Source organism: Seriola lalandi, unplaced genomic scaffold (genome assembly GCF_002814215.2).
Source record: "Seriola lalandi dorsalis isolate HSWRI2012SDOR001 ecotype SW California unplaced genomic scaffold, Sedor1 jcf7180002054504, whole genome shotgun sequence".
Taxonomy (NCBI): domain Eukaryota; kingdom Metazoa; phylum Chordata; class Actinopteri; order Carangiformes; family Carangidae; genus Seriola; species Seriola lalandi.
Window position 1 is genome coordinate 862,186 of NW_019525057.1, and position 12,639 is coordinate 874,824.

The 12,639-nt window shown below is 41.8% G+C and overlaps 1 protein-coding gene across 3 annotated transcripts in view; it reads left to right on the plus strand.

The window, feature by feature from the left end:
• Positions 1-12,639, plus strand: part of chrm2a (cholinergic receptor, muscarinic 2a) — a 68,962-nt gene that overhangs the window by 25,412 nt on the left and 30,911 nt on the right. For all 3 annotated transcript variants that reach the window (XM_023413155.2, XM_087175821.1, XM_087175820.1), the window contains exon 2: positions 2,326-2,478. The gene's annotated coding sequence lies outside the window, so the exon portion shown is untranslated. The remainder of the gene's footprint in view (positions 1-2,325; positions 2,479-12,639) is intronic.

Sequence of the window (12,639 nt, forward strand, 5' to 3'; positions counted from 1 at the left end):
TATTTGTTGAGATTGCTCAGATTTGCTCGTGGGGGAATTAACTGCCTGACGATGAGGGAGATTGCAATCCACGTACAAGGCTGCCTATAAGGTATTTTAAACTCTTATCATCTGACTATTTTATGAATAATTTTCATCATCTCATAATGTGGCAGAATTGCTAGGAGCCTTCAAATCCTCTTCCTACATGATTAGAGAACATTGAAGTACATTTATGTTTATGCAATGTCTGATCAGTCTCACTGGTTTTCCGTATTAGCATAATAAATGAATTAGAGCACGAGAGACAAAGATTATTAGGCAGATTTTCACCACGAGGGAAATCACTTGGACAATGTATTGTCTAACTATGTGAGACAACAGCGATGCGTCACACAGCATTAATGTGTTTCAACCTCCAGCTTTCCCCAAGTTCTTCGCTCGCTAAAGCTATGCTAATTTTTGCATTCTGACAAAACGACCTTCATTTCCCCAAGGCAGCTGTGTCATTTCAAAAGTGTGGGGGCCTCTGTGATCTCTCCACTGTCTTGTGCTCTGTGATTAGTCATAACACTGAATGGCATTCTGCAGACAGTAATGGCCAATATGTCCATGCAGCAACATGCCATAAACACAAGTTGTTATCATTACATCTCTTCACCAGGCTTAGTGTACTAAACACTGCAGCCTCGGGGTTTATCCCTTTATCAGCTGCCCCCGCCTTTCGCTCAGCTTCACCAGGTCAAGTTCTCTGCCTTCAGTTCAAAAGCAGGTGTGACATTGTTTCGTTCTTGCTCTTCATATGCTGAAGACATAAACAGTGGCTCGTTAAGAGTTGTTTCTAATAAGCGTGCAAGGCTTGGTTAAAGAGATTTCTCTACTACTTTGGTTTCCGCAAGGTGCTCTGCCTGAAATTTGCATTTAAACATGAGGTGTGCTTGTTAGTGGCTCATCTGGAAATATGAGTGAGAGTGCTGCAGCACTCAGGGATAATGGTCTCAGAGGGCTGTGGCTTCCCTACAGGGTGCTGCACGTACGGTGAACTTAGCCCACATTCATTTACATTGGAGGCAGAGCCACCATCATTTTCTTGATTGTCGTGCAGGACGTGTACATTATGTATCGGGTGTTAACAGGACTACAGGGACTGAGGACTGCATAATCTACAGAGTGAGGACTGTAACCTAAATCCCCAGTCAAAAATTGTGATGCTTTCCTACCCTTGAAGTGACATCACTGGCTTCTAACTGAGGATGACCAGTGCAGAATCCCAAGGAAATACAATGATATCTAATGTCAATGTTTAGTAGGAATGCAGGAAATTAAGTGTCTTTAAAGTATCAATGTGGACAACATGTAGGAAGGACTTTCATGGCAGATGTTGGTGTTCATGTCACAGTCCTGCAAGAAACGTCATGTTTTTTTTAACCTAGCCACAATCTTGCTTGCTTGAATTTTAAGCAAGTGTTTTAATTGGTTAACCTTGACCATACATGTTCCCATACATTTGAGGAAATGTTTGACATTTTGGGAAATACACTTCTTTACTTTCTTGCCGAAGGCTAGACAAGCTCAAGACTCATATCTTTGCATTAGATATAAAGCTACAGCCAGGAGATTGTTAGCTTATTGCAGAGACTGCAAAACCTATTGACTTTACACTTGTTGACTACACAAATATAATATGTTAGGGAACTTTAAAAAGTGGTGTTCTGTTACCTTTGGACAGAGCCAGGTCAGCTGTTTCTCCTGTTTTTAAGCCTTTATGGTAAGCTAAGCTAATTGACTCCTGACTGCAACTTCATATAACAGACAGATAGAGGAGTGGAGTGGTATCAGTCTTCTCAGCTAAATCTTGGCAACGGCATAAATATATTTTAAATATTCTTTGAAGAAGCAACATTTAAGTTGTGTTATTGCTGCGTTGCCAACATTAGCAATAACAGCTGTATACTTACCAGTCTTGCTTTAGCTGTGATTGCATTATAGAGGTTATAATATGCCCTTTTAGCAGTGCTACTTCTTGAGGGCAGACTGGACACTATATTGACTCGGTATCGGAAAGCGATGAGGCAGGCTAACCAGGCTGCAGCTTGCCGTTTAGCAAACTAACTTCAGTAGAAGAAAAGACATGATAGAAATAGAAGCACAACAAGAGTTGGCGTTGCTTACCACAGCTGGAGACAGCTCTTGGCAATTAAAGGACTGAAGTTTGTTGTTGAACTTGTTTCCTCTAGACGAGTAATGCTAACATTGGCTATATAGCATTAGCAAAACTATCCAGCACCACCTCTGTCCATTGCTTATTCCTACTGACCTTTTTTCTTCTTTTTTTTCCCCCCACAGTGGCCATGGCTATTAACCATGAAGCTGGAGCCTAACATGCCCATCGCTTCCTCCTTCTGTCAAAAAAAGCTTCTCTGGTGCTACATTGAACATACACTCTTTGAATATGCCATCCAAGTGCGAGAGAGCCCAACGGACTGCTTAACACCTGCTGTAAGTACCAACACTCTGACTTCCAGTGTTTGAGTGTTTACTCATGACACTCAAACCAAGTCAAATCCAAAAAGACATAAACCCATCCTCCTTCTGAGTGAGTCATTTCCAAATCGTGCCTCCTCTGTTCAAATACTTAGGTATCGCACTTACGCTCTGTACACATGGATAACATATTTACATTTCTTTAATTTTATTTCAAAAGAGTTATGTCTAACTTGATATATTGTTCGCCATGCTGTGGGTTATTGCCTGCAATGAATTTCAATTTACCTCCAAAATCATGGCAGATTGAAATTTATGTACACACAAATGACATATTTACATACTGCATATCCTCTAAAGCTGAAATCACTTCACCAAGTCTGACAGGTAGCATTAATTATTCTAAATATATTCATCATACATCTGAAATAATGTGCTCATTATGCATACAAGTAATTTGATAAATGTGTGGTACAATGTCAAATATCTGGTGGTTTTTTTTTTGTAGCTCTACCTATTACCTATATACCTCATTTCGTGCAATGAAGTTGTAAAATGGCTTAACGCTAATGGTTGTATCATTGGACCATAAATACAGCATGTGAATGTAACATCAGTATCAGTTAAGTTACAAGAGCTTGTCCTTCATCTGTCAGTGTCGTGATTCAGGAGAGAGTAGGGTGGGGTAATTGCATAAGGAAAAATTCAGATAATCTCAGGTAAGTAGTCATTCATAAGACATTGTATATACACAATATTGAGCTGCATATATCTTCATAGCACTTCTTTTACAATATTGTCCTTTTTAAAAGGGGCTCCCTTTTCTCATTTGAATCATTTAATTCAGTTTACTACTCACTATGTTCTTGCTAAAGCCACACTAATCTATATTTTTATATGAACAAAAGATCAGATAAATGTGTGTATTCCTACCCAACTCTGCAGTTCCCCTAAATTTACAGAGCACTGAAACATCCTTCACTTCATTGTTTTGCTTTTACCACCTGCAACTTTACTCCTCTGGTTCAGTCTTGGCGCTCTCAGCAGCTTTCCAGCGACAGTCGGCTGCTGTTTGAAAAACAGCTCCGATAAACCCACTGTACACTACCTGCCCACCACAAAATTTAGCAACCAGCTGGTGAACATAGTGGAGCATTTAGCAGCTGACGAATCAGGTATTTCCCTCAGGACTTGGTGGAGACCAAAGCAGAGGCTAGACACAGAGCAACATTCGCATTCATTTGGTGCTCTGTGTTTCCTGGATGTGTAAATAGGCAACAGTTTGTTTTGCTGTTATGACCTTGATGTTGTAATATGTCAATGCTACATTTGGGACCACCCCCCAAAAAAAAAAAAAAATCTATTAATGCATCTTTAAGCTAAGCGACTGATTGGCATTCAAATGCACATCAGTATAGTGTACACATTAGTAAGCAATTGCATCTCTGAGATGGTGCTTCTGACTGTCTTTAGTTCAGACTCTGTGCTGCTTTGTTTGTTTTAGTCTAACAGCTCATAGACAATCCATCTGAAGCAATATTATCTCATCGTAATCACTTCTGTCAGTTTTACATTCTTTTGACTGCGTGATGGCTGAGCTGACCCTGGTGCTTTCAGTCATCAGAGACTGGAGCTCCAATGTAAAAAGCACTAGTGAGTGTATGATGCTTGAAATCTGGGTGATTCAGTAGTAAATCCTTCTCCATTAGCTCCCCAGTTCCACATATTTGCATATTAGATCAGACACGAATACATGTCTGTGGCTGCGGTTCATCCTCAGAAGTTTCAAAAGCCATCAGATCGGGTGTCACTCTGTCACAGCAGACGATCTCTGCAGACAAAAAGGACGTCATGTAAGGCAATGTGCGAGCACTTGATATCAACAACCTCACTTTTCACTCCGGGAGTGCGTGCTAACATTATCAGCAGACATGGCGACTACACACACACACACACACACACACACACACATACACACACACACACACACACACCGCTGTTTGATGCTGTTCCACCAACAACACTGTCAAGTACTCTCCCTCTTCATCATAGCGATGCTGTCCAGAACCATATCTCAAATGGAGTTTCGGCTCTTTGAACTGAGATTGTGTGTGTGTGTGTGTGTGTGTGTGTATATATATATATATATATATATATGTGTGTGTGTGTGTGTGTGTGTGTGTGTGTGTGTGTGCGCGCGTGCTCATTTATCTGTCTCGCTGCATATCTGTGTCTCCCATTTGCATGCGGGTCCATGTCTCTTTGTGTATGTGCTCTTGTGTTTAAGTGACTGTATATTCATCTGTCTACTTTTTTTCTGAGTGTGTGTTTGTTCACATAACTCCCCCAAAGGACGATCAGGTCACTTCTGTGTCAAGCCAGCCAAATCCTTGGCACAGATTAACAGGAGAGGGCAACGCCAGCCTTTGAGGGCAAGAGCAGAGGGAGCAGTCGCATCAATTAGAAACCGGCAACCCGACCACCCAGCCCTACACTCACACTGGCTGGCTCAAGATAACAGAGTCCACACACACACACACACACACGCGCACACACACACACGCTCAGACAGATAGGCACACACACAGATGCACTCTCCGCATACCCACTCATAACTTGGTACCTAATACATATGCAACAGCGCACCAAACATCATCCATTAGCTGCAACAGGGGCCTGAGCGTGCTGCTACAAGTGTCAAATATGCATGAGGGAGTGGAGGTCTGTGTCTCATAATCCTCAAGGCAATTAATACAATCGTTTCCAGGGCCAAGCACCTAGATGCACATATCAAACTTCTCCCTGGGCATGTTGAATTTTTTAGGTGGACTAATTTACAGGTACGTTGGCCAGAGGCTGTTTTTTTATGGATTGGAGCCGTCGAGAAACAGACGGCTGGCCATACATTGAGAATTTTCTATAGTGATGTATGGGGCTGTGGGGACAACACATTCAAGGTGGGAAACACTGCTGGAGATGCTGTGTTTAAAGATAAAAAACTCTTTGCTCTCCTAATTGTATTTTAGCACTAATTGAACAACTAAGCTGAGTTTAGTTTAAATTCAGGTTTAAAAGTCCCACATTGTATAAAGTGAGATTTCCATGTCTTTTTTTTTATTATAAAGCAGGTCAGGACATTAAGATGGTTTTTGGTTCTTAAAACCACAAATATATCTTCTTATGGATCAACACTTATATGATTAGATGAAAAGTGTAAAATATGGGACCTTTAAGTGATCAGTGATAATAATAATAATAATAATAATAATAATACTACACTATTTGTAGACTTGACTGTCATGGAGAATTGCGTTGCTGATCCTGCAGAGATGCTCCTGCAGAGTGTGTTGTCGTCTTCAGTATATTGTAAAGCATTTAATTCTGCCAAGCTTTTGTGTGTGTGTGTGTGTGTGTGTGTGTGTGTTCTGCGTGTGTGTGTGTGTTCTGCAGATGTTTTAGCCTCCAGTCAGATATTGACTGAAATGTTCAGCCTAGTGTGAGGAGAGGGGGGCTGGTATTCAGAGGCGTTGGGGTTGGTGGAGAAGCAGTATTGATTGCACTTAAAGTGACAAGATTGAGGAGGCCCACTTTGACACGTTATCCCTATTGCCGCCAACAGACAAAGTGCGGGCCAGAGGAGCTGTGCCGATTGATTTCTGTGATCATGAATGGCCTGAGACCCATGAATCAGTCGTCCCAAGCTATGTGCTGCTTGAGAATAAGACAACAATTTTTCATAGCACTGTGGTAATGTAAGGACTGGCAGCCTATTTGATTTAAAAGGACAAGTAAATACTGTGGTAATGAATGGGCCCCATGCACATTCTGACAAGTTGAAAAGTCCTCACAGCTCTGGCAATAATAACCCCGCGCGTAAAGCACGTAGACTGGTAGTATATTTAAGGCGGCAGGCATTGCGGGCAGCCGGTTCGGGCATCTATGGGATTTTGTTGTGCATAATTCACTGGCGAGGCAAGAAGGCTGATATAGCCTCTCCGCTTCTTATGATCATCCATCAGGTAGAATTGCTTTTTTCTAACATTAGCCTGTCAGCGAGAAATAACAAATGTAGTCATGCAGAGCAACACATGATTACAGGGTAATAATGCCCCGAGGTCAGGGGAATGTGACCTCATTCGCAGCGGCTTGGTGATGGGAGCAAGTGAAATACTTGTCGCATTAGATGAAGAGTCACCGGGGAATGGCTCATCTTCATCTGAGGAGGCTGCTGTCAGGTGCCCCCACACCCCCCATGCTGCTGTGAAATCATTGGAACTGCATGTTTCATATAATTGAAAACATGTCAGTTTCACCGTGATGATGTTCTTATAAAAGAAAAATTAACTGTTGAAAACTGGTCCTCAAACTTAAGTTTCTTCTCCCCACCCTCGGATACAGAGCGTTGCCAGCGGCATGCTTACCGGACCTCCGTCACCATGGTAACATAGATTATAATAGATTTAGGCACAAAATCTACTTGGTTAGGTTGAAGAAAAGATTCTGGTTTGGGTTAGAATAAGTATTTCCTTAAAGTAATAGGACTCTCGTCGTCATGGTTACTATATGAAAAATGTGGTTAAGGATGTTTTTTCCACCCATCCATCCACTCCAGCCTCCTCCTAACATTGTTGCTCTTTATACTACCTCACCTGACTTCCTCCTTTTCTCCCGTTATAATTAAAGCCACAATGTGTTGCCTCACAATAAAAACACAGCTGTGGGTTGTAATAAGCTGCAGGCACAGACGACAGTTGTTCAAAAGCATGCAGGAGCGTGATTGAAAACATTTACATCACCTCTGTTTCTGGAGGGCTCCTTGACCACTTGTCAAAAAAATAAACAAAACACATATTTCCAATAGTGGAGGGCTATTTCAAGCCCCACATTTGCTCTGATTGATATTGTGCAAATCCATCAGAATAATCTTCCAGGAAATTGCACAGGGCTTTGCGGAGGGTCTATTCGAGATACGGGTGCACTCACGGGCTGAGCAGGAGCGAGAATGAGGAGGAAAATTAAGGGGAGGGCAAGACAGATGGAGCAAAAACCTGCACAGCTCAAGATGGATATCTTGAGCCATTTTATATATATATATATATATATATATATATATATATATGCGCGTGGTCTGAGGAAAGAGAAAGCACAAAAATTAATAAGTAAACAACAAGATACAGTAATTGAATGGAGGAAGAGGGGGTGGGGGGGGGGGGTTTGACATGCTTCAGTGATCTCACTTTCTTCCATCCCAGTGTTCCCTTTCCTGTGTGTCGCCTGCAGGTCTCTGGTTCCATGTGCTGCATAGCCAATTACCCATGAAAATAAGAGAGGGGAGAGCCGGTTGCAAGTGATTACACACACACACACACACTGTTCAATATATCGTAAAGAATTTTTTTTTTTTTATTTTGTATCACAGCATTTAATCAAAAAACACTTTTTTTTTTACCTGCACCTAATATCGTCTTAAATGAGAGAATAAAGCAGTGACAATAAACTAGGGAACTGGTTCATTGGATGATTTTTTCCCCCTTCTCTCTTTCTTTATTCGACATATAGTGAGTGTCATAACAGGAGGCTCTGCACAAGAAAACACAGCGTGGCATATCATCGCAGCAAGTGTTTGCGCATGTGGTGGTGGTGGTGGTGGGGGGGGCGAGAGAGGGAGGGGGTTAACTGAATTGTGAGGTCTAGATGGTATTGTTCTTCGCAGGGAAGGACTCAAAGGACGTTTTAATGAATGGAGCTTGGGGAATGCAGCGGGACTGGCTGTCACAGCAGAAGGAGGAATATACTGCCTCTGTGCTCGACTCTGAATTATTGAAAGCAATCTTTTGCGCTGATTAAATGGCCCTAAAACTCTCCGTACTTGGTAAATTACAGTCATTTCAAAAGTTAGAGATTATTATAAATTTTGGTTTCCAGGCAATTTGGAGTTTCACTGAAATAAAAAAAAAGAAAAGCTACAGCGTGTTTCATGCTCTTTGCATAAAAAAAAAAAAATAAATAAATAAAGTTCTTCACCCTGAAGACCAGAGCTCAGCTTATGTCCACTGTTTGCCAGCGAGACTGAAACAAGTGGCTGAGAGGCATGTTCCTGCTTGATAAGTTCAATGCGACAGACTCCTCTCCAGCCTTCGGTAGCTCAGTGTGTATTTGTGCAATGATGTGCAAATGTATTCTAATAACAACTTTGTTCTGTTTAAAATTCCACCTTTGATACATTTTTATTTGTTACCTACATTTTCCTCTCAGCTCCTAATCAAAACGCAGGAGCCACCGGTGAATTTATGTGCATACATACATCTTTAATATTATGAGTATGAATTTCTCTTGACACGGTGATATATTTTAATCATCTGAAGGATTTCAGTGATTCAAATGGCCAGGTTTTCTAGCAAGGCAGGGATTAGAAATGCTTGGCTGAATGTGTATGGAGCAGCTAAACGGTTTGGCTCTGTGATTGTATGCTCAGAGACTTGTGTGTGTGTGTGTGTGTGTGTTTGTGTGTGTGTATGTATATGTTTTGTGTACAACCACCTAAGTGTAATGAGCATCTGACCCCGCGTGGATCATGTCCCTCCTCGGTTTTAATTAGGTTATAAATGTCAACATACAGTATGAACTCTCCTCTTCCTCCGTGTGAAGCGTGTAGCGCTTTGCCGGACGAGGGACTGCTGTTCATCTTTTGTCCTCCGTTGAGTCATCGGACAATTAAGAGAATGTGAATGACTCAAAGGCAAGGGCCAAGAATAGCTGCCTGAGGCGACTCACTTCCCGACCGCCATTCCTCCCGGCATGCATCACAACAGAAGGCAGGAGATGTGCGTCCTGGCAACCACCAATTAAGGCTGCATATCCTTCACATGAGGGCTATTGCTTAATCAAAGCTGTGAGAATAATGAGCCAAAGTAAACAGTAATTACTAGAACCAGGTCATTGATTACAGTTCTGTCTCTGACTGGTCCTGCGGGAATTTCTAAGCAAGAAAACATCTCCAAATATCTACTTGATAGCTACATGTGACCTTATGGCTCTCAATAGATTTCATGTATCTATCTGAATTTGCATCAGGTATTATTCATACCGCCTTCAACCGCACACATGTTGCCAAATCCAACTGTATTCAGACATGGAGATCGATGACGCTAAAACATATATTATACTCCAGCGTGTGATGATTAATCTTTTCGTGGCGCCTGTATCGGCAGTGTGAATTATGCATGTCATATAGATTTTGCCCTCCGTTTGAAGAAGTGTGTGTGTGTGTGTGTGTGGGGGGACCGTACAAGCTGCCACTGCATTAGGCAGAGATGAGTGTGGACTCGAGAATAGCTGATTAGTGGAAGTTATTTTAAATCTGAGACGCAATTGAACTGGAATCCAAGAGAGCGAGAGGTCAGCCACGGAGGTTAACGGCACGAGGCAACAACATGGACAGGTTTTGTGTTTTATTGACTGTTCATGGGATGTATGTATGTACGTATGAGACTGTCCAACAGAAAATGTCTGTTCTCTATTACAGGTGGAAGTAGCATTTACAGTTACACTGCTACAAAAAGTCTTGATTTGCTGGACTGATTGTATTAATTAACGTATTAACCACCTGTACAGAAGATGGTTTTAGCTACCTACCAACATACGCACCAACCATGTACATGCATGGCGTGCATCGGCTCTTTCTCTACAGTTCATACAATCCTTTTCCATCAGACCTCTGCCCGGTCCCTCTTTTCTCATTTCTGTATGTTCATGAAGTTAAGTCGTAGCCTGCAGCCCAACCATATCAGCAGACATAGAAGAACATCCAAATTGGATTTTTGCAAAACCCCGGTTTATGTTCAGCGACAACGATTTGTTATATTTTCATGAAATTGAGTCCCACAGCCTCAGAGTAAGTGGTGAAATTTTGTTTAAGTTGAATAACTTTTAACTTAGACATGAATTGAGGCAATTGATTTGGAATTGGTTTGTGTCCACTTGCACCCTTTCATTAATTTTGAACATAATTGCTTTGCCTCTTGTGTTCACACCTTTCAGGAGAAGACTGGGGGCAGATCGTTTGGTGAAAAACAAATGACTTTGACACCAGAATCTGTGTTTGCATCCCATCTCTTACCAACAGTCGATGTGAGTCTCTTGAGACAGGCGTGTGAAGTTTCCTGCCTCCAACATGGCCTCGTCTGAGCGCTACTAATTTAACTGCACAAGGGAGACACTACATTTCAAGTCTCTTGGTTGTCTTTGGGGGGAAGGGTTACAGTGTGTTGAAGCCACCAGAGAAAGACATTAGCAGTATGTCAATCTAAACAGCACTCTTGTCGGACTGCAATGACAAAAAAGGTATTGAATTACTGTATATGTGTACACTGTTTGTCTGCAGGGGAAGGGTGGGGGTGGGGGGGTGGGGGTTAAGGGCTACTGTAAATGGTAGCTGGTCGTCTGAGCATTAACACTGGGAAACCGATAAGGCTGCTTTCTCAGATCATTACCATTCATCACAGCTGTAATCATTAGAATAGATACTCTCATAAAAGGAAAGACATTACTTCTTAGTGCACACACATTAGAAAAACGTGTATAATCTTCCATTACAAGCCATTTCGCATTCGCAATTCAAGTCGATGACAGAAAAGATTCTCAAGATGCCAGAATTTGCATTCATGTTAAAGCCAGTCAGTGTGTGGGTAACATGAAAAATGCAATTTTCTGGGTGGCTTCCCACTCCTGAAGATGGCAGCCCGTGTGTGTGTGTGTGTGTGTGTGGCACCTGTAATTGCTCTGCTGCTGACATTTCTCATGATTTTGAATAGTGGTTCAAAGTTTGCTACTGAAAAGTGTCTGACTTCAGTAAAAGAAAATACACCACCATGAAGGTTTTGTATCAGTTGTTGCTCGTAGCCCAGAGGGGCTGGACAATAAATTGTCCATATGAAATTGTTAAAAATAAAAGCGGCCTCCAAAAAGCGGCAGCTTCAGGAGAGAATAAAGATAACTGGAGACCTTAGCCGAATAATATCAAAAAGTTCATAAAAACCGTCTCAGTTATTTGCCACAGGTTCTTGGCTGCCCATGAGGTGATACGCTCCAGAATACCTAGAAATGTGGTTGACAATTCCACACCTTGTGATTTATGATGGAAATGGAAACAATGGAAAAATTCAATGCTAACTTAGCATCATGCCTTATACAGTATATAGCAAAGTTGGAGCGTTTAGGTCATGGTTGTGGATGAGTATATAGAATGTCTGAGGTCAGAGTTCACCTCCTGCAATTAAAGTTAGCGCATTCTGTAACCATGAACATGATCTTTCCCTAACTTTAACCATATGGTAGTTGCCTTTTTGCAGATTGTCGAAAGTGAAAAGTTGGCATCAATAAAAGTTGGAATGCTGAGGGTTTTGCAGAATCATCCAGCACCATCTTTGTTGTCGTCTGGGTTGAGTGGCATCAGGATATCCGTTGGTCGGTAAAAGGATTTTAATTAAGAAAAAGGTCTTTAGCAGCATTTTAGTCAGAGTACATGGGCATGGGAGAAACTAAGAATACAAGAAGATTCATTATGTTTGGACTGTGTTGCATTACTTGATTTAAAAAGACTTGTGTTGCTCTTACAGTGGAACATGATTTAAAGTCATCCCTAAAGGGTTACAGTGTACCTTCAGCGCATACCCATGTAGTCACTGTACAGAGATACAGAATTACATGGAGACAGCAAGAACTTTGATTGGCACGTTCGGTCTCATTGTGTTCTCTCCATCAATTTTCCGATGAGTGTAGACATGATGATTGTGAAACTAGGTGAAATAGAATTTACTACCAAGACAGCAAAATAGACCCGGCCCATATTTGGGTCATCTGCTTGTTTTCTTCTGGTCCAGTATACACCGGTTCCATGGGTCACATCTGGCCCATATGCAGCATGATTGTAAGATGCTACTTCCACATCTGGACCAATTCTGGCGCACACACAGAGAATCTTCTCGCTGTCAGTCAATATGGGAGGATAACAGCTGGAATCTGCCCAGATGTGGAAGTATATGGGCCAGACTCGGGCCGAGGAGCCAGGCATATGTCGAGCCAAAAGTTTCATTTTGCTATCTAACAAGTACAACTCTTTGTGTGAAGTATAAACTCAGTTTTACTTTGTCCTCATTGTGGCCACCATGTTTGGAA